This window comes from Magnolia sinica, chromosome 16, assembly GCF_029962835.1.
Source record: "Magnolia sinica isolate HGM2019 chromosome 16, MsV1, whole genome shotgun sequence".
Taxonomy (NCBI): Eukaryota; Viridiplantae; Streptophyta; class Magnoliopsida; order Magnoliales; family Magnoliaceae; genus Magnolia; species Magnolia sinica.
This window is the reverse complement of record NC_080588.1, coordinates 15,103,956-15,124,787: the sequence shown is the minus strand read 5'-3', so window position 1 is coordinate 15,124,787 and position 20,832 is coordinate 15,103,956. Positions and strand designations below refer to the sequence as shown.

General features: G+C 40.8%; 1 non-coding gene across 1 annotated transcript; it reads left to right on the top strand.

Moving 5' to 3' along the window:
* Nucleotides 1–9,534: 9,534 nt before the first annotated feature.
* LOC131230057 (small nucleolar RNA R71) lies at nucleotides 9,535–9,641 on the top strand. The gene has a single exon (XR_009163784.1). It is a non-coding gene; the product is annotated as a small nucleolar RNA R71 (small nucleolar RNA).
* Nucleotides 9,642–20,832: the final 11,191 nt, after the last annotated feature.

The window sequence follows — 20,832 nt, the reverse complement described above, 5'->3', positions numbered from 1 at the left end:
ATTACTTAACAGACTGTTACAAGATCTCAAAATAAGCCTACATCCACACCTCCCCATATTATGGAACACGTAAAGTGCATTCTTTGACATGCCATTTTCCACATATATCTCAAAATATTTTTAGTGGTGGGAGTTCAGTCCTCACTATGTAGTTCACTTCAGCCGTCTATTTGTCTGGCTCATACCCTAAAATAATTCGAAAAAAACTGAATGAACGACATGGATACAATCCATACATAATAGTGGCCCCATGGAGCCCCTAGATTTGAGAGAGGTGAGTGGAATAGGGAGGAAATGGGGTGGGATTTGGAAGCCTAAGGGCCTGTTTGGTCAGTGGAATTGAATGGTGTTAAATTGCATTAGATGGGATCAACATCATTATTTCATAGTGATTGCATGTCCGAAAATACCATGGTATTGCAGCCATCCAATCCCATACTTGGGATAAAAAATTTGCCACGAAAAACACTGGATTAAGCTAAATCATGTTTGGTTGACTATGGAATCGTATTCAACGAACCAAATTCACACGGATGTTGTTCACTTGTACACATATATAACCAAAATATCACGTGTAAATGGTGTATATGGATGGATGGCATGGATAAACGCATGCATCAATGCGGGGCCTACATGTGTAGTAGATTTCAAAATCCACGGAATTTATGCATGGGATCAAATGCAATTCCATGGGACTAAATGCAATTCCATCCCACCTAATGTCATCAAATACCATGTGCCAAACACCCCCCTAAGGGCCTATCTAGGAGCGTGGATTCGAAACCCCTTGGATTCAGAACCCCCAGGATTTGAAAGCCCTTAGATTTGTAATCCTCCCAGTGTGTTTGGATAGTGGTATTAAGTTGTATTAAATGGGATTGCATTACTAATCCCACTTTGAAACTGGAAGTGGCATGTTTGGAAGAAGTGTGAGATTGGTTTAAAATTAACTTTGTAAGCTTTGGAAAATGAATCTTGTGTTGGAAAGTGTGAGATGGGATTACCAATCCCATGGATGATGGATTTTTTGCTTCATCCAATTCAATTCAAGTGCAATTTGAAAGTAAATCCTAGAATTTATATATAATAATTATTATTATTATTATTATTATTTTATACGCACATTCCAAATATATTTTTACAAAACATGGGATACACCCCATCAGGGACAATGCCTTACACATGCATTTATTTTAACTTTTACAATTCCATCCATCTTAATCCCACCTAATGCAGCCGGCACCTGGAGTGTGAATCATCTTTAATCCAAAAGTACATGTGCATGGTATATTTACAGGGTTTGGAATTTAATTACTAAATCAACTTTAATAACTATAATTAGTGAGATATGTAATTTTGTCACAATGGTTGTAATAAGCGTACTGAAATTTATGCTTTGCCCGAAAATGTTGAAATTCCAAGTCTCGGATGGGCCACAAGCACAAGATCATGTTTGAGTGACTAACCAATGATTTTTTTAATCGTTGATTTACATTGACAATGTTTGGACAGTGCTGGACAATGTTTGGACGGTTCTAATTTACATGAACAAGGTTTGGACAATGCTGGACAATGTTTGGACGGTGCTAATTTACATCGACAATGTTGGGATGGTGTTGATCATCATTAGTGGGCCATGTGCCCAGTAGAATGATAGTGTATAGTGACGCACATGTTACACCTGCAACTATTGAAATGATTTTAGGTGCAATCCAAGCTCTCACCGTGGTTGCAAACCCCTGCAAAAGAGGGGATTTGAAACCCTCAGTTGCTTCAAGCTGCCCACAACCAGGGGATTTGAAATCCCCTGAAATCCATTTAATCCATTGTGCAAAACCCTCCAAAGGAGGCCCCACATGCTCACCACCCCGGACAGCAGAGTTATCCGGCAATGGCACGTAGGTCCCGCGGTGGCACCGCGGCCCTCTGGCCATTTCGGTGGTGGGACGCCGATCGGGCGGCGGCACCGTGGCCCTCTAGCCATTTTGGCGGTGGGATGTCGATCGTGCAGCGGCACCGTGGGCTGCTGGCCCCTGTTCTTTTCTTTTTTTTTTTGGCATGGAGATGATGATGGTGATGATGATGGTGTGATGATGATGATGATGATGAAGATGATGATGATGATGAAGATGATGATGGTGATGGCTGTCCAGGTGGTTTTTTTTTTTTTTAAGCAATAGCAGCATTGGTGGTGGATTGGCTGCTCCTGCCAAGGAGGAGGTTCTATGCGGTCTAGCTCATGGGAACTTCCCATGAGGTCGAGCTGTGTGGCCCCGCCACGATGTATGTCGAACATCAACACCGTGCATTTGAACGGTCAAGATTTGTTTACATAAAAATCAGCCATATATGGAACTCAAGTGGGCCATCAGGGAAACTTCACACCAAGCTGACAAATATTAAGCATTAATCAAATGTGATTTATATATGAACGGTCAAGATTTGTTTACATAAAATATGTCCAAGCAAAAATCTGACCCATCCATTTGTTAGAGCCAATCATGGATTGCTCATGATTCTAAAAGAATCACTTTTGTTAGGGATTGTAACCATCTCGTCCATGCTTGTAAAAGGGATGCATAAATAAAAATAAGGCCAAAACAAGTACAGCTTGATCGTCAGATCAGTACCATTTTTCATATGGCTAAAATGCCCATTGGACTTAATAGACAACTCAGATTAATTGATTGGACTGTTAAACTGAGCTACGCAACTAAGGGCAGTATTTATAGTGCTTGAGAGCTCTAAGCATGTATGTAGAAAAATGAAAGAAAAGAAAATTAAATGGAAGAGAAAGATGATGTACTGATCATCAAAATTGTAACTTACACGCTGAGAATGCAACATATCTCTAAAGTCACACACCTATCATGCAATCGTAACCATTTAAATGTTGCCTATCAGATGACCGGTTGAAAGTAAAACAGTGAGTGCCCCACATTTAAAGGGAAAATTGAAAGGTTAGCTTTATCTTGTTAATGAAAATTTTTAGTTATGGTGGGGCATGGTGGTGGTTTTGCTGGCCCATTTGTGCAACGGGCACCAAATTACTGAAAGTCATGACTTCTTTACTCTATTTCTCTATTTGTCTCCCATTTCCAACCCCTTTGGTCGTTCTATAGTCAAGATAGACTGAAAATGTTCATTGGAGACGACGGTGGCCCATTTGGCAAAGGATCATTAGATCGTGGCGAAATTAGAATTTTCTTAATCTCTTTTCTATTTTCTCTCCATTTTTGACTTTTTTTTCGACCATTTCAGGATTAAGATGAATTTCAACAACCCAGTTGAAGTCGACGGTGGCACAGGATGGTTCGAAAATGTCAAATCTGAGTCAGCAGTGGCCCATTTGGGCAAAATTGTATCGGTTTTCGCCGAGGTTATATTTTTCTTCATCTACATCGCCCCTTCTTCTCATTTCAGACATCTCTCAATCACTTCAGGGTCAAGATCAATCTCAACAACCTAGTCGAAGTCGGCAGTAGCCCAAAATGGGTCAAAAAGGACAGATAGGAGTCGACAGTGGCCCATTTAGGCAAAATTTAATCAGTTTTTACCGAAATTAGATTTTTCTTAATCTATTCTTGCCCATTTTTCCAAATCTGACTTCATTTTTTTTTACCCTTCCCATCATCGAGGTGGGCCAGATAAAGGCCCGATCGAAGGTGAAAATGATCTGGGCTATTAAAAATCAAAGCAAATGTATCTTCTAAACAGAAATAAATTATCGGGCGTACTATGTATGATTTTAGGGTAGGACGAGCTACTTTAGTCACTAAATCCTATTACGCCGGGTTTAGATACCTAATTTTTGAGTTCTCCCCTGAGTGCAGGCCGAAACACTTCTCACATGACAATACCGACCAAAGCGGTCATAGGGTTCAAATTTTTATACCTAAGTTTAAAAGCATTATAAAATCATAGATTTGATCAATAGTTCATGGTTTCTAGGTTTAGGTTCAAAATCATCCAACAATAGGGAATTTAATCCTAGAGTTCAGTTTATAAGTTTCAAGTTTCAAAGCATGGCAAACAAGGGAGTTTAAATCATAAAATTCAAGAAAATCCTTTACAGATTCAAACCTCTAAACTTAAATGTCTCAACACCTATTTATTGCAGTTTGTATAGTCCACAATCCCAAGGTCCTAGTTATCTCAATACTCTGCTCTGATACCAACTTGTAACGCTCCAAAAATCGGCACCCGAGTACATAGACTCCTATCCTGAGTTCTCAGGTGTTAACCAAATGAAAATGCATGTGTATCCTCATTCAAATTCAAATTTATTTCACACACAGATAATCAGAATAGCGCAATTCTAATTAGGGATCCAAAGCGAGGTAGAGATAACAATAGATTCAGAAACATAAGGCTAAGAGTTAAAAATACAATTCCGATAGTGATGATCGCCCAAAATGGGATTATACAAACCACAATCCATAATATACATACCCAAGATGGTTAAAGTGTAGAGCTTTCAGTTTACACCCAATTCTCCAAAACATAACAGCGTTGGCACAACCCGATATGAGCCTACCTATCTGAGGTCTCACTAGGACCTGCGTCAATGATATGACTGGTTGGTGTTTTAAAACACCGTCTCAGGTGGGAGTAGTTAACTCAGTGGTTCCATTAGTTCTAAGTTACACATGCTATCGACACAATCAGCGTAGTTAATGATATACAAGAAATTAAAAAATTTCTAAATACTCTTATTATATGTGCATATGAAGATATGACATGATGTATGCCCTTTCCAAACAATACTCCCTCACACGCGACTCCAACCACCTGATTCGCAAATGACAACACTCCCTCAAACGTGCGACTTCAACACCTGTTTCCCCACATTCTAATCTAATGAGATACGATGAATGATCACGTTAGCCAAGTAATTATTAATTTCAATTCATCCAGCATGTTAGCGAAGCTAGGATACCGACATTATATCATGAGTCCTTATCCGGATCACGTGGCTCGTTGCCTCACGTAACAACTTCTTACCAGTGTCCCTTGATCTAAATTTAGGTGTCACCCGTTTATCTCACAAATCAACAATTCCAAGGGTACAGTATGATACCTAAATGTATGAGGATCAACCCAGTATTGATCGTCACCCAAACCGAATATGATCACTCAATACCAAGGTTGTAACAACCCACGGCATGCTGCCCCGACCAACTGGAGCGTTAATTTTGAAGGGGTCTGGATTAGATGGCTCACCCTAACCCACGCTCGGACCACAGCCTGGATGACCAATGGTTGGGGCATTACAAAGGTGCAGGCTTATCACGTAAAACCAAATTACCATAAGGAAAGGACTGTCACCCAATTCCATTCACAGCCGTGTCGTTCGAACGGTACTCTAACATGCAACCATCGGCCGAGTAATTTGACGGGGGCCATTCGAATAATGGTCTATCACCTCCATTAGTGCTCATTAGTCACTATGGGGAGGCTCATCACCCTAACATAGGCCGATAGCTCGGACACGGTGTCTCATACCACCATGCCCGGCTCATGAGTCTTACAGGGATCGCATCGCACAAATGGTTATGAATGGACACATCCATTGGGAACGGGGTATCCTACATTTCATTTAGTAATGTCATGCATCGTGAACATAGATGATTAGTCGGCTAGTGGACTAATTTGATTGACCTGTGAGAACCTCGATACAACCATCATTGAGTGAAAGCAACCCGTGTAGTCCAGATACTGTCGGTTGTCCGTGTTTACCTGGGTCAATCAAACAAGCCTAGGTTGGCCAGCCGAACTAGGGCCACCCCTTAGTTTGGGTAATTTACCGACTGTCCCAACATCTTAGCAATCTTAAGTATTTCTATGGACTAAATTCTATATCACACAATTATTGCATAAATTTTACTACATAACCACTTAAGAATTTCGTCGAACATGTGTGCATCCATAGAATATTACACTCACTAAAGCATAAAATCAAATGTGTGGGCATGCATAAAGTAATACGAACACTTAATCAATAAATCAAGAATGCAAACATCAACAAAGCAATACATTCTACCACTTAGACATTTCATCGAACATGTGAGACTCCATATTCAACCAATAGTATATAATACAATCAAACATGATATATGAATATGCTAGCTATTACAACACATTCAACATAAGACACCATTAACTGAGACCCTCAAGAGTCGATAAATGATAACCTAGAGATAATGGTCCGCACCTCGTGACGATCCGCTCGACTCGCGGCACTCCTAGGATTAGAAAATTGGGGAAAATGATTCCTATACCAATTTAGAAGCAATTAGGTTAGATTCATGCAATTCATCCTAGAAAAATTTAGGTTGGGAAGTATGATTTGCTTCTTACCTTTCAATCGCGAATGGGGCGGATTCGGCGGAGGAAAATGATCGATGCTAGGGCTTTGATTAGATGAAACCGATGAATGGAAGCACTAAAACCTCCCCACTCCTACTCTCACTCTTCTTCTTTCTCTTCCTCTTTCTCTCTTTCTCTCCTTTAAAAATACAAATTCGTATGGGGAGAGGGGTTGCCCAAATGAGGCCCGTATGTAGTGCTAGAAGTTGTGCAAATGGCCCTAAGGGCTGGGTTTTTACTATACTAGCCCTAGGGGAGTGTTTTTCTACCATTTGGGGGCCAGCGTAGGAGTTGACACCCACCAATGGATAGTTGGCCCTAGCAATGATCTGCTCATAAACACAATCGACCTGTCATTGGATGCGTCGATCGACGGGTATGATCAAAAGTCTGTTCGATGGTCACCGACTATCGATCGAGCCTGCAACTGTATGGATCTGTGTAGGACATTACTCTAGGTTATTGCCCCAAATCTGGTTGCAATCTAACGGTCTGAAAGCTACAACTTGGGCAAAGACTGAACGTAGATAAGTAATTTAAGTTCTTGGTAAATTTCAAGAATATTCGCACAACTCATGCACCGACCTTGTGAGTCTAGGTTGAGCGATTCGAGACATGATCTCGACTGGATGTCTCACGATGGACGTCAAGCCTAGTAAGATGGACATTATTCTATAGTTTCAGAACTAGTGGCCCATTAACAAGCGGCTAGAGCTCGTTTAAAAAATCAAGGCATTTCTTGAATGAATTTAATAAGATTTGTTATACGTAATGATTAGGGTTTGGATTAACTATGTTCATAGTGTGACCTATTCGTAATTACTGAAAATGACGATATAGTCATAATCACTCTAAACTGTTGGCTCGTAGACTATATGGATAATTGGGTCACTTTGATTTGTTAATTACGATCCAACCCCTAATTGTCTCGACTTTGGGTATATCTTTAATTTAGTTATGGTCATTTTGATTAGTCAATGATAGGTCGGCAAGATTTGGGCCCTATGTGAACAAATCAGGATGTTTATACTTGGTGCTTAAGTGAGTGGGCAGATTCATTGTCTCTCTACGATTGATAATTAAATTTATGTGGTTCTTTTCCAGTATCACCCACGCATAGGCTCCCTTCGAGCGTCAGGGGTCAATAAGCAACAACGTAAGTTAGTCACATCAAAAGTTTTCAAGGGTTTTTGAAAATCCAAAACAATGAAAATCTAGGATGTTACACATACTCTCCTATTCTTGCTCGAGGTGGGAAGAAATCACCACTGAGTATTCTCATCTTGACCTAAATAGACATGTTTTAATTTAGAGGGCAACAATTTTAGGTCAAGCTTTGGTGCCTTGAGGTCAGACGGTAGAAGCACTACATCAGTTTGGGACAATTCTTCAAATTGTGGCCTCCACCGGTCAACTTCAAGTACCGGCACGATATTAAGCATGGTACCCGTCTCCCTAATAATATCATCATCCAAATCATAGGAGTGGGCCAGGCATATCTCTAGAGGGTCAGAGGATAAAGTAAAAAGTGTTCTATCTTCCATGAAAGAATCAATTAGGTTAATATCGTGGAAATCATCTTCATCCTCTAACTATTTACCTGTGTTGAAAAAGATATTCAACTCCAATGTCATATTCCCGAAAGATATATTCATGACTCTATTCCAGCAATTAATGATTGTGTTTAAAGTGGCAAGGAATGCGCGACCAAGAATGACAGGAATTCGAGTGCTCATGTCCACGATGGGTTGAGTATCCAAGACGAGAAAATCTGCCGAATAGTAGAATTTTCAACCTAGACTAACACATCCTCGATTATCCCTCTCGGTACATGGACTGAGCGAACGGCAAGTTGTAACGTGGTCCGAGTGGGTTTTAATTCACTTAGACTCAGTTGCTCATAGACTGAGTACGAGATTAGATTCACGCTCGCTCCTAAGTCAAGAAGTGCATACTCAATCCTGTAGTTCCCAATTACGCATGCAATGGTTGGGCTACCGGGGTCTTTGTATTTTTGTAGCACATCTTGCTTCAGGATGGCACTCACGTTTTCAGTTAAAAAGATCTTCTTTTGAATATTTTACCGTCTTTTGGTCGTTCACAAGTCTTTCAGAAATTTGGCGTATGAAGGCATTTGTTTTACGGCATCTAGTAAAGGAATATTGACCTTCACTTGTTTCAACACCTATAGGATGTCTTGAGAGTTAGAGAGAGCTTTTGGTGTAATCAACCATTGGGAAAATGGAGCAATCGGCTTCCCTTGAGGTTCCAATTCTAATTCTTATGGGGCATAGCTAGATCTATCATTGTTGTCCTCTTCCAGGTCCTTTGGCTTTTCAGCCCTAAACAAAATGGTTTTGTCAATGGTCTTCCCACTCCTAAGAGTGGCGATAGATTTAGCTTGATTCATCTGATTTGAAGAGCTTAGGTCGCTAACTTCATATTACGATTTTGGATTGGGGAGAGGTTGAGCTGGTAGGCTCTCCTCGTTCCCAATCACACTTTTAGTCTCAAGTCCTTGAATGGCCTTTGTGAGGTCTTGAAAGACTTGTAACATACTCTGAATGAAAGGCTCTTAATTTTAAAGATTCTTTAAGACCAGATCCTCCTGAGGTTTCCCTTGTTGTGGAATTAGATTAGGGAATCCCTGAGGCTTAGCAGTTTTTCCATTTCTCCAACTAAAGTTTGGATGATTTCTCTAGCTGGGATTGTACATATTAGAGGTGGGCCCACAGAAAGGTCTTTGGTAATTATTTACGGCATTACATTGCTCATTCAATACCTCATAAAAGGCAGGTATTGTTGGACAATTTTCAGTTGTGTGAATGTTGCAAGCACAAATACCGCAGACTGTTTCCTTAGCTTTTTCTTTCTTTAGTTCTATGGCCTCGAGTTTTTTTGTAAGATTAGTCACTTTAGCATTGATATCATCATCCTCTTTCACTAGGTAAATGCCGCCCCCCTCCTTGGATTGAGTCGGCTTAGACGTGGTGCTTGATTTTGGGGAGATGTCTTATGATTGTGTTTTCAACAAGCTTATCAAAGTAGTCTCACACATCATCAACATTTTTATTCATGAATTTCCCATTACACATTGTCTCGACCAATTGGCGCATGGGAGATGTCAGTCTATCATAGAAAAAGTTCGTGATGCGCCATGTTTCAAAACCATGTTGTGGGCATGAACTAACAAGATCCTTAAACCACTCCCAACATTGGAAGAATGTTTCATCTTCCTTTTGGGCGAAGTTCATGATCGACTTTCTTAGAGTGTTCGTCTTATGGTATGAGAAATTTTTTCTTATAAACTCCCTTGTCATGTCATTCCATCTACCAATAGATCGAGGACGTAGTGAATTCAACCATGTCTTAGCTTTCTCTTTCAAGGAAAAATGAAAGAGTTTTGACCTGACCGTGTCATCAAACACGTTTGGAAAGTATAGAGTGGATATAATCTAGTCAAACTCTTCCAGGTGTAGATACGGATTTTTAGATTCTAGCCAATGAAATTTTGTAAGGAGTTGGGTTACCCCTGGCTTAATATCCATGTGTCCCGTATTTTTTGAAAAAATCATGCATGAGGGTGTACTTACCCCCGCCGATTGTAAATAGTCTCACAAAGTACGAGGCGGGGGTGCTTGATGCACCTCATTCTCATCCTAAACTTCCTCAAGCCGAGGTTGAGGTGTCTTCCCTGTTGATTAACCAGTTGATTGGCAGCCATAACCTCAATTAACTCTGAGGATCTCGAGTGGTGTCTAATCCTGTGATGGATAGATAATCCCTTAACTAATCCTCCTTCACTCAAAAGACATCGAGTGTTGTCACGGACCCACTTAGGCATGAAACACCCTCAGCCCTCAATTTCAAATTCTAACCTAAACCTAAAAGAGAGAAGGGAAATAGAAATCTAGAAATAGAAGGGGAGAGAATTAAAAAGAAGTTACCAAATCAGAAGTTCCTAAATTAAGATCATGCAGAACAAAGCAAAACAAGTCAGTTTCTAAAAAACAGAAATTCTAAAATTAGAAAGTTTCTAAAACAGAAATAGAAGATGAGTTAGTTTCTATAAAAAATAAAAAATAAAAATAAAAAAAGAAATCCTAGAATTAGAAAGTTTCTAAAAACAAAAAACAAACCTTAATCTAGAAATAGAAAGAAAGAAAAATTAGAAAGAGATTACCAAATTAGAAGTTACTATATTAGGATCCTACAAAACAGGAAAGTTAAGTTAGTTTCTAAACAAAAAAAAAATCTAAAGAAACCCTAATCCTAAAAATAAAAAATAAATAAATCTTAATCTTAACCTACTTCTAAAACTAATTAATCTCAGAAAAACATAACCATTAATCCTCGGCAACGGCGCCAAAAACTTGTTCACAACCACAAGTGTAGGGTCGCACATAGTAATAATCTCAGTGAGACCGAGGCCGAATCCACAGGGACTAATCATGTGTATCTATTCTCAAAGTAATTAGAATTAAAACTAGGAGAAGATCTAACGTAAATCGGGAAAGAAGGGAGTATTTGTGATATGATGAATTTAGAAACTTAAGAATTTAAAGGTGGGAACTAGGGTTTCCAAGGATCCACTTGTAAGTTCTTAGGATGCTACCTCACTTGATTCAAGGACACAACTGGAATCAGAGTCCTATCTTATCCAATTGGCATGAAGAGATTTGTCAGATCTCTGAACTTATCATGGATCTAATCATCAATGGATGAAAGTTGTGAGGATTTGGAAGTGATTCCATCACCCAACCATGCCCAAGAGCCAAGGCAAACAACAAGATTTATCAATCCCACAACCAATCATAAGAGAATTATGAAGATTAGGAAGGATTCCATCATCTTACCATGCCCAAGGGACGATGGTGAACAACAAGACTTGCTAATTTCACAATCTCAATTCAGGAAAAGAAGATATTTAAAGCAATTGCAGATCTATTGTAATTTGTCACAACAAACCATTAACAACTAAAAATATTCCTTATAATCAAACTAAAATCCAAAAGAGTTCAATAAAATATGAATTCAAACAAAGCTAACATCCCAATCACGCTACAAGCTTCACCCCTTAGCCCTAGCTAAGGGATCTAGCCAACCATAGACATGATTGGATTAAAAACCCTAGAAGAAAGCATTAAAAACTAAGAAGAAGGGAAGAAGAACTCTTAGGAAGCAGCTGCTCCCTTTTGCTCTACTTCTCCAAACCCGAAATATCCTAGAAAGACTTAGGAAACCCCTATTTATAAGCAAAGTTCCGTAAAATCACAAAATCGGATCAAATTTATGCAGTCCGTGTAAATACTATGTAACCGGTTCGAGGTCATCGAACACCCTTCGATGTCATCGAAGAGGTTTGAATCCAGAAGTCACACCTTTGCTTCTTTCACACTGCGTAAGTCTCTGTGTCTTCGAACCATCTTTCGATGTCATCGAGCGAAGCTTCGATCTATTGACCAGGTCTTCGAGTCATCGAGCATGTTTTCGATTGACTGAGAAAAGCAACCAATATGTCCTGCAACCATCTCGATTTTTCCTCATAAATTCGATGGCATCGACCAGTGTTCGATGTTATCGAACAGTTCTCGATGGCACAGTCTTTGTGATATCCACGCTTGTTCTTTCGACTTCCTTCCTTCTCCACTTAGTTTTCTTGGATCTTAGGACCTTTAAATCTTCAATCTTATCTCCACAAGTCCATTCTTTGCCTTAGTGACTTTTGAGTACTAAATTCATGCTTTTAGCTTTCTTTTCAATCCAAGCTCTTAAATTCACCTTGCAACACAAACACATGTAAAATATACCATTAAGCCATATTATGTTTGTAAAACCAAGAGATAAATGGGGGATAATATGCAATATTTGATCATCAATAATGTAATCATATATATATATATATATATATATATATTGCTTACGCATACTAATATCTCTCGTATTAGTGGAGTACGTGACCTATCAGAACCTTTACATTACTTTTATGAATCTCTTAAATTATTATCAATCTTAAAGGATAACCATCACTATGAGTATAGCATTAACCCACTCCAACCGTATAAATGATGCAAGTGATGTATAGATTGAAGACCTAGAGGATAATCTCCCTATGAAAAATCATACTGAATGAATGAGAAGATAGTTTTATGATTTAGTTTTATACTTCCACTGCAAACTCAATAATGTAATAAGCTCCTATTGAGAGGGCATCTAATAATTTGTTGAATTCTTTTACTTTGATGAAATAATAAATATAATCGATTTTAATCTCGTGAATGGTTACCTTCATGAATGTAACTCGATGTGATCTAAATGAGAAAAAAAATAAGGTGTAATTTTTAAAACATCCAATTTATGCATTATTAACATTCGGTATTGTCGGACATGCTCACCACCCCAAGTATTGGGTCGCGATGTAGTAATAATCTCGGTAAGACCAAGTTCGAATCTACAGGGACTGAACCTTGTACGTATTCTAAAAGTAACCAGAACTACAACTAGAAGAAGATGTAATCTAAATCAGAGAATTTAAGAAAATAATGGTGAATTATTAAACTAAAACTTGTAAAATTTAAAGATGGGAAACTAGGGTTTCCAAGGATCAACTTGTAGAGATCAGGGAGATCTATGCTCGATTTACGAATACAACTGGAATCAGAGTCCTATCTTCATCCAGTTGGAACATAATTCATTAAAATTCAATTCTGAACTTCCTTTGACCTAGTTTAATGAATGATAGGTATGAGAACTAGAAGTGGCTCCATCACTAAACCATGCCCATGAGACAAAGCAAACAACGAAACATGCCAATCCACAACCAATCTGGGAAAACTATGAACGTTAGGAAGGGTTCCATCATCCAACCATGTCCATGAGATGATGGTGAACAACAGGGGTTCCTACGTTCATAATCACAATAATGCAAAGAACATGCTCAAAGCTATCGCAGATCCATTGTAATTTAAGTCACAACAAACCATTAAAAACTAAAAGCATTCCTTATAATCAAACTAGAATTGAAGAGAGTTTAATAAACATGAATCGAGGCCATAAAAAGTACCCCATCACAGTACAAGCTTCACCTCTTAGCCCTAGCTAAGAGGTTTAGCTCATCATAGACATGATCAAGCTCTAACTCAGAAAAACATTAACAAAACAATGAAAGAAGAAGAAGAAGAAAAACTCTGTTGTAGACAGCCAACTCCACGCCTTCTCTCTCTCTTACTCTGCTCATTCTCCACGTCTTGGATGATATCTCTTGCTCGTTCTCCTCTCCTTTTTTAGCCTACATGAGGCGGTGGTGTGGTGCGTAGAGAACTTCATAGCAAAAAGGAATGCGTAGTGAAACCACACTCGAGCCGCGTTCAACACAAATAGCCGATCTATTTTTAGAATCTGATCCGTTCAACATCCTTGGCGATGGTCAGTTGCCCCCGAGAAGTGGTTTAGACAGTCCGGATCACAGATTCGGTCGTGATCTTGATTTTAGAATGGCCCATGGTGGTTGGGCTTTAGATGTGCGTAACTGACGCAAGGGAGCTACGCTGGGATGCTCGGTGGGCCCTGCAGTGATATTTTCAAAGAAATCCACCCCATTCATTGAATTCTCCTCGAAAACCAGTCAGGAAAGGGTACTTTTACTCGAGTTTGGTGCGACCCACTGTATCAAATCACACTGATGTTCATCTTATGCTTGAATGTGATCTGCCTGTGTGTGCGTGCATGGTAGCATATGGGCTCCATGGGTATGGTCGGCGCCCCTCTGGATCGAATGGATGGTTCAAATTGTCCATCAAGACGATGGTGGTGACCCACTTCAAATCACAATGGACGGACGTCCGTTTCTTGCATAAAAGGAACGCTGAGAGTCGGGTCAGCGCATGCTGATCAACTCCCATGATCTGGTGCACCTCCAATACACGTGTGTTGTACACATGCACACCATGCAAAATGGGTCCCAATTTGATGTTGCAAGAAATTCGCTTTGTCCATCCATTTTACCATCTAATTTGAGGGGTTGAGAACAAAAATAAAGCATATCCAGATATCAGGTGGGCCCTACATCAGTGATTTATGGCTAATCTTGTCTGTTGGACCACTTCCACAAAGATCCAACAACTGAAATTTTACATGTACAATTACTGTATGGCCCTCAGGCCAGATATAAAGTTTCGAGCCAAAATGCAAGTGAGAACCCTGTGATCTTGCATTCAAGATGATTTTCAAGTCCCTTTTACTTTAATCACTTGATTTTCTCAGATCTTTGGCATTTAAATTTAAGGCCCGTATCTTAGCCCGTACCATTCTGTAGGCTTCCGCGATCATCTCGATCGAATTTTAACAACCCGCGATATGTTATTGGTATTTGCGTGCAACCCTGAGTCATATCTCGTATTCCTGAGTCGGCTCGACCCGAGACTTGTATCCTTACGACCGCGCTGTCGCCGGAATTTCGATGCCGCGACTCGCGTACTGAGACGATACCCGGGCCAGGAGATGTGGGCCCGCATTCAGTTCGAGAAAAACGTTGTGCGTTACTAAACCCAAGAAAATCCATCACATCAATCACCTCACTTATCAAAGTACACCCATCACTCAACCCATTACTCTTCCCATTCCCAAGTACAAAAGCAACCCCAAAAAGTCAACTTTCCATCACCTCACCATCCCTCTCTCCCATCACTTCCCATACATCACTCTCTCTCTCTCATCTCTCTCTCTCTTTTCTCCATTTTTCCACCCACCACAAAGCTAAAATCCAATCTCAACCATTGATTCTTTCTCCTTGGAACTAGATCGCCCTAATACAAAAGGAGTAGTAGTTTTGAAGGTGCGTGTTCTTTAGGTAGATCCTTTCATTTTCTTTCGTAGGGCAAGTTGGACCAACCAATCAATGGTGAGGATCCCATCTTGGTCCCTAGGTGTGGCCAATGGCCCACCTTGATTGCATGCATATATTGTAATGTACGAGGGGCCCATAGTGGCGGGGCCCCTCCCACGACCATTTTCTACCTTTCTCTCTCTATTTTTTATGATGTGTGGCCAACCTGATGTGCACAGCACATCCAGACCATCCAAGGCCAACAGGCACACCATGATGCATTTTATCCAAGCTGTCTATCCAGCTGGTGGAGCCCACCTTGCTATCCAGTTTGGGATAGGCATAGATAGAGGGGAAATATTAATATCAGCTTGTTTCAAATCAAGTGGGCCATGTACATGTGGGACCCACCAAATGCAAGCATTTCATCCAGGTTGCCTGCCCATTTTATTGGATATGGGGGCACCTTGATGATGCGTCCATCCAGGCCGTCCGTCAGTAGGACGTCCAGTATGCCTGGATGGATACTTGGAAAACACAAATATCTGCTTGATGCAAGCAATTGGTGGGCTACACGTGTGGACCTACCTGAAGTGCACGTTTCATCCATGCTGCCCAACGACCAGATGTGGGACGATGGAGCCCACATGATGTATGAGTTTTATATCAACACCATCCACCATCCAACCCTGGATGGTGGGAACCCCAACGACGTTAATGTGTTTTCACATCCTCTGTCCGTTTTACTAAACATGGGACCCCACCTTGATGTATGTTATATCTCCACCGTTCATCCAATTTCCCAGCTCATTTTAGGCATTGATCCAAAAAAGGGAGCCAAACCGAGTCTCTGGTGGGCCACATTGTAGAAAATAGTAGTTTTAGGGATATAAACTATTAGGGCCCGCTGTGATGTTTCTATACACTAAAAGCTATTGTATATCAGGCTCATTGGACCCGTCACGAATCGGTGAATCCAGCAAGTGAACTAGATCCTCCTGATGTGGGGCCCACCTATGAAAATCCATCGAAAAATTTTTTAAAAAAATGTATACACTGCTATTGCTGCCAGTGTCCAGAGGACACTATAGCAAGCAGCATCCTGCGGCTTGAAATAAAGACTAATCCGTGGGCCCCACCACAGGTCTCACCATGATGCATGCTGACCATCTACATCGTGCAATCGATGGGTCCCCTCTTTAAAATGGGATACGCCAAAAATCAGCTATACACGGAACTCAGGTGGTCCGCACTACAAGAAGCAGCGGGGGATTGAACATCTACCATTGAAACCCTTTTTGGGTCATAGAAGTTTTGGATAAATATGAAATTTGTTTTTCCTCTTAATTTAGGTCTTGGTGACCTTATAAACAGATGGGATGGAAAATAAACGTTATGGTGGGCCCTACATGGGAGCTGATTGGCTGGGACACCTCACACCATCTATATAGCTGTTGTGGCAGTGTCAACGAGTTTTGTGGGACTCACCCTTGATGTATGGGTCTTGTCCACACTGTCCAGATGGATGGACGGTGGGACCCACCTCTACAGATGCATTTCATCAAAGCCGTCCATTTCTTTGGGGACCCACATGCTATAAGAGGTTTGGCTTGTGTATACATATGGCAACTATATATCTGTTGTGTTTATAATATAATATCTTATTATTATACATATATATAGCTGGTGTATATCCAGTGGGCCACCACGTGGACCCCACCCTGATTTATGTATTTGATCTCCACCATCTAGATATATGGGACGGTGGGATCCACCTGATGAATGTGTTACATCCTCACTGTCCAGACAACATGAGACGGTGGGGCACACGTGATATACATGTTATATCCTCACTATCCACACGTGGGACGTGGGACTCACCATTGATGTATGTGCTTTATTCACACCATCCACCTGCTAGGCCCACCTTGATAGATGTGTTTCATCCAATCGTCCATCTGCTGGGTCACACCAGCTACAGAGTTATTGTAGTGGCATCAACAAGTGTGGGTCTAATCATGAGGCATGTATTATATCTAAGTCATCCATCCAATTAGTAAGCTTGTCTTAAGGCCTGAGATTAAAAATGACGCAGATCTATCAGGTGGACCACACTACAAAAAATAGGGGAGAGTTGAACGCCTACTATTGAAATCCTTTAGGGATTACAGAAGTACTGGATCAATATGATATTCATTTTTCCTCTTAATTCAGGTCTTTGTGACTGCATGAAACAATTGGATGGAAAATAAATGTTATGATGAGCCCTGGTAATTTTAAGGGTGGAAATCATTATCTCCGCTGATTTTTGTGATATGGTCCAAATGACCTTCCTATGTGATTTAGTTTTGGGTATGCTCTAAAAAGATCTCTAAAATAAATGAATTGTGCAGATGGTGAGGCCCAATGTGATGTTTATGTGGCCCATGAATGAGGCCCAATGTGATGTTTATGTGGCCATGAGTGAGGCCCAATGTGATGTATGTGTGGCTCATGGTATGTGGCCCCTTGTGATATATTTGAGGCCCATGGGATGTGGCTCATTGTGATATATTTCTGGCCCATATGATGAGGCCCATTGCGATATATTTTTGGCCCATATGATAAGGCCCATTATGATGTATGAGACCCTTGTGTAAGTCCCATTATGATTGTATAAGGCTCATCGAGATTGTATACGGCCCATAAAGTTATGTATGAGGCCCTTATGTGAGGTCAAGGGCCCACTATCTGTTTGGCCCTATGTGGGCCACTCTTAGGGAGCAATGTTAGTTAAATGTCCACATTGATGAGCAATGATGGTTGAATGTCCACGTTGTGACCTTCCCTTGGGCCTTGTTTGGCCCATTCTCACCGATTCCGATCGTTGAGGTCGAGGCCGATTGTCGAGACCGATTTTGATTGACAAGGCCAATTCTGATTGTCGAGGCCAATTATCAAAGCCGATTTCGATTGTTGAGGCCGATTTCAATCGTTGAGGCCGATTCCGTTAGTCGATGCTGATTATCGAGGCCGATTTCGATTATCGATTCCAATTGTCAAGGCTGAGTCCGAATGACGAGGCCGATTTCAATTGTCGATTCCGATTGTTGAGGCCAAGCCTAATTGACGAGGCTGATTCCGTTAGTCAAGGCCGATTTCGATTGTCGATTCCGATTATCGGGGCCGATTGTCGAGGCCAATTGTATAAGCCAATTATCGAGGTCGATTCCAATTGTCGAAGCCTAATAGATGTATATTATGCCTATGTGATGAGGCCCATTATGGTGCATTTGAAGGCCAGGCGATGGAGCCCATTGTGATGTCTCTTAGACTCATGTGAGAGGCCCATCGTGATGTGTATTGAGCTCTTGAGTAAGGCCCATAGTGTTGTATATTAGGCCCTTGTATGAAGCCATAGGTCCACTATATGTTAAGCTCTATGTGGGCCATTCCTTGGGACAATGTTAGTTAAATGTCCACATTGTCGAGGCCAATTGTTGATGTTGATTATTGATATCGATTATGAGTATGTGACAGCATAGCATCATGATACATGACCATACGCATCATCTTCATGTTTGTTATGAGATGTGGTTGACTATTGCATATGTCATTAAGTAGGTTATTATGAGACTCCCTGATAGGTGAAGGTTATCTCACATGAGCGCACGGTATGCACAAGATTGATGCATAACTAGATTGTATGACTCATGCATCTTGCATTGTGTGTTGTGATTACTGTACGCCCTAGCGACATCAGGGCCATAGCCTCCACAGGCATATCCTAGATGGCCAGATGGGACACTAGAAATGTTTGGTTAAAGCATCGCTCTGCTATAGATGGCCCTATGTGAAAATTCCTAAACCCTCTTAGCAACAAAGGATGCCCCAACGTCGGGACCGAGTGGATATATATGAGCGCATGAGGGTCATATACCTATATGTCACGTCTCTCACTGTGTCATGGTTGGTTGGGAGTGGGTGTGGCCTTACCCGCTTGAGGGAGTAGGCATAGCTAGGCTGAGTCTGACCAGCTCCTAAATGGATCTGCTATCGATGAGCCGGATAGGCATTGGTATACTGCTGGCAGGCAGGTAGCAAGGTTTTTTCCACTCGCTAGGCTACATGGCCTGCAGGGGCGGTGGCCAGTTTGTAGTGTACTAAACCCCGGTGATGATCCCAGAGATGTACAATACTGATATGTGGACTTATTGAGCAGGATTTGTATACTCATTCATTCATTATCCACTCGGGCTGGAGGTGCGTAACTATTTGTTACGTGTACTTTCACAATGGCTAGGATTTCGGTTGGGGCCTGCGACTAACCTAAGATCAGGAGTTTACCACATTGAGTCTGACTATCTAAATTTAGGTAGGGGACTGGTTTGGATAAAAGTCCCTTGTGATGGACCCCATAGCCTACGATACAATGTACTATCATCCCGACTTCACACTCGAGCATGGTCATTCCATTTGCACCGCATATTGCATTACACCCGCAACATATGGCATTTTGGGTTACTGTGTTTCTATATTTATATGGTTCTGATACGGTTGACGGTATTCATGAACTCATCAGGAATTGTATATTACATTGCATCCTCGGCATCTGATATTTGGTTCTTTATGACTCCTCATTGTATAGCTATCTGTATTGCACACTCTATTATTGTTTGACTCATGGACTTATCAGTATTTTCGTTTCCTCTGATATCATATGATCCATATACTGTATGATTATGGCATTATATTGAATACGTGGCGCTTACCATATGCACACACTTTCACCATACTCTAAGCTTTTTATAAGCTTATGCACGATAGATGCATGCAGGTGGCGTTAGGTTACAGCAGCGTTGAGCTTGGAGCATGCAGTTGCCTTCTGGAGCTTTGATTTTATTTTGATATATGTATTTCCCTGTCAGCACTGTATTTAAATATTTATATTAGTGGATATGTGATGATGATGTTGCCTTTATGATTTGGGTAAACTTATGGTTATGCTTGTTATGAAACAAATGTACGTTAAAAATCCTCCTTGTATGATCTCAAGATCGGAATCTGGCGTATGGACGTTGGAAGACAAGAATGGGGTACTACGGAGGCTACCGGCACCGAATTCGGCAATCGGGATTCTTGTGAATCCGATTTCTGGGTTCGGGGCATGACAGAAGTTGGTATCAGAACATAACATGGGAATACCTGAAGATAACTTTACATATCTGCTGATAACTATCCTGCACTCTATGATTGTTAAGAACTTAGAATAATTAGATCCCAAAGTTTGAATAACTTAGAGACTATTGATATAGTTCCCTACCATTGAGATTATGAGGTAGCATAGTATTCCCGTTTCGATCGTTTCTGATCCGGGGTCCGAAGATCAGTGGGGTCACCATTCTGTTGATGAGGCGCCTTGGGAGTGTAAGGTTGAGATTCGTGGGCATTATCCCCATCTCTTAAGTGTTTGAATATTTTGGTATGGTGTGTTCTGATTATATCTATAAAGATATGGTTTCTCTCCCTTTATGAGCTCTGTATTGGTTGTATTATATTTTAAATTTTGAGGATAAAATTCTTATTAGGTGGGGAGAGCTGTGAGGCTCGTATCTTAGCTCGTATTGTTCTTCAGGCTTCCGCGGTCCTCCCTGTTGAAT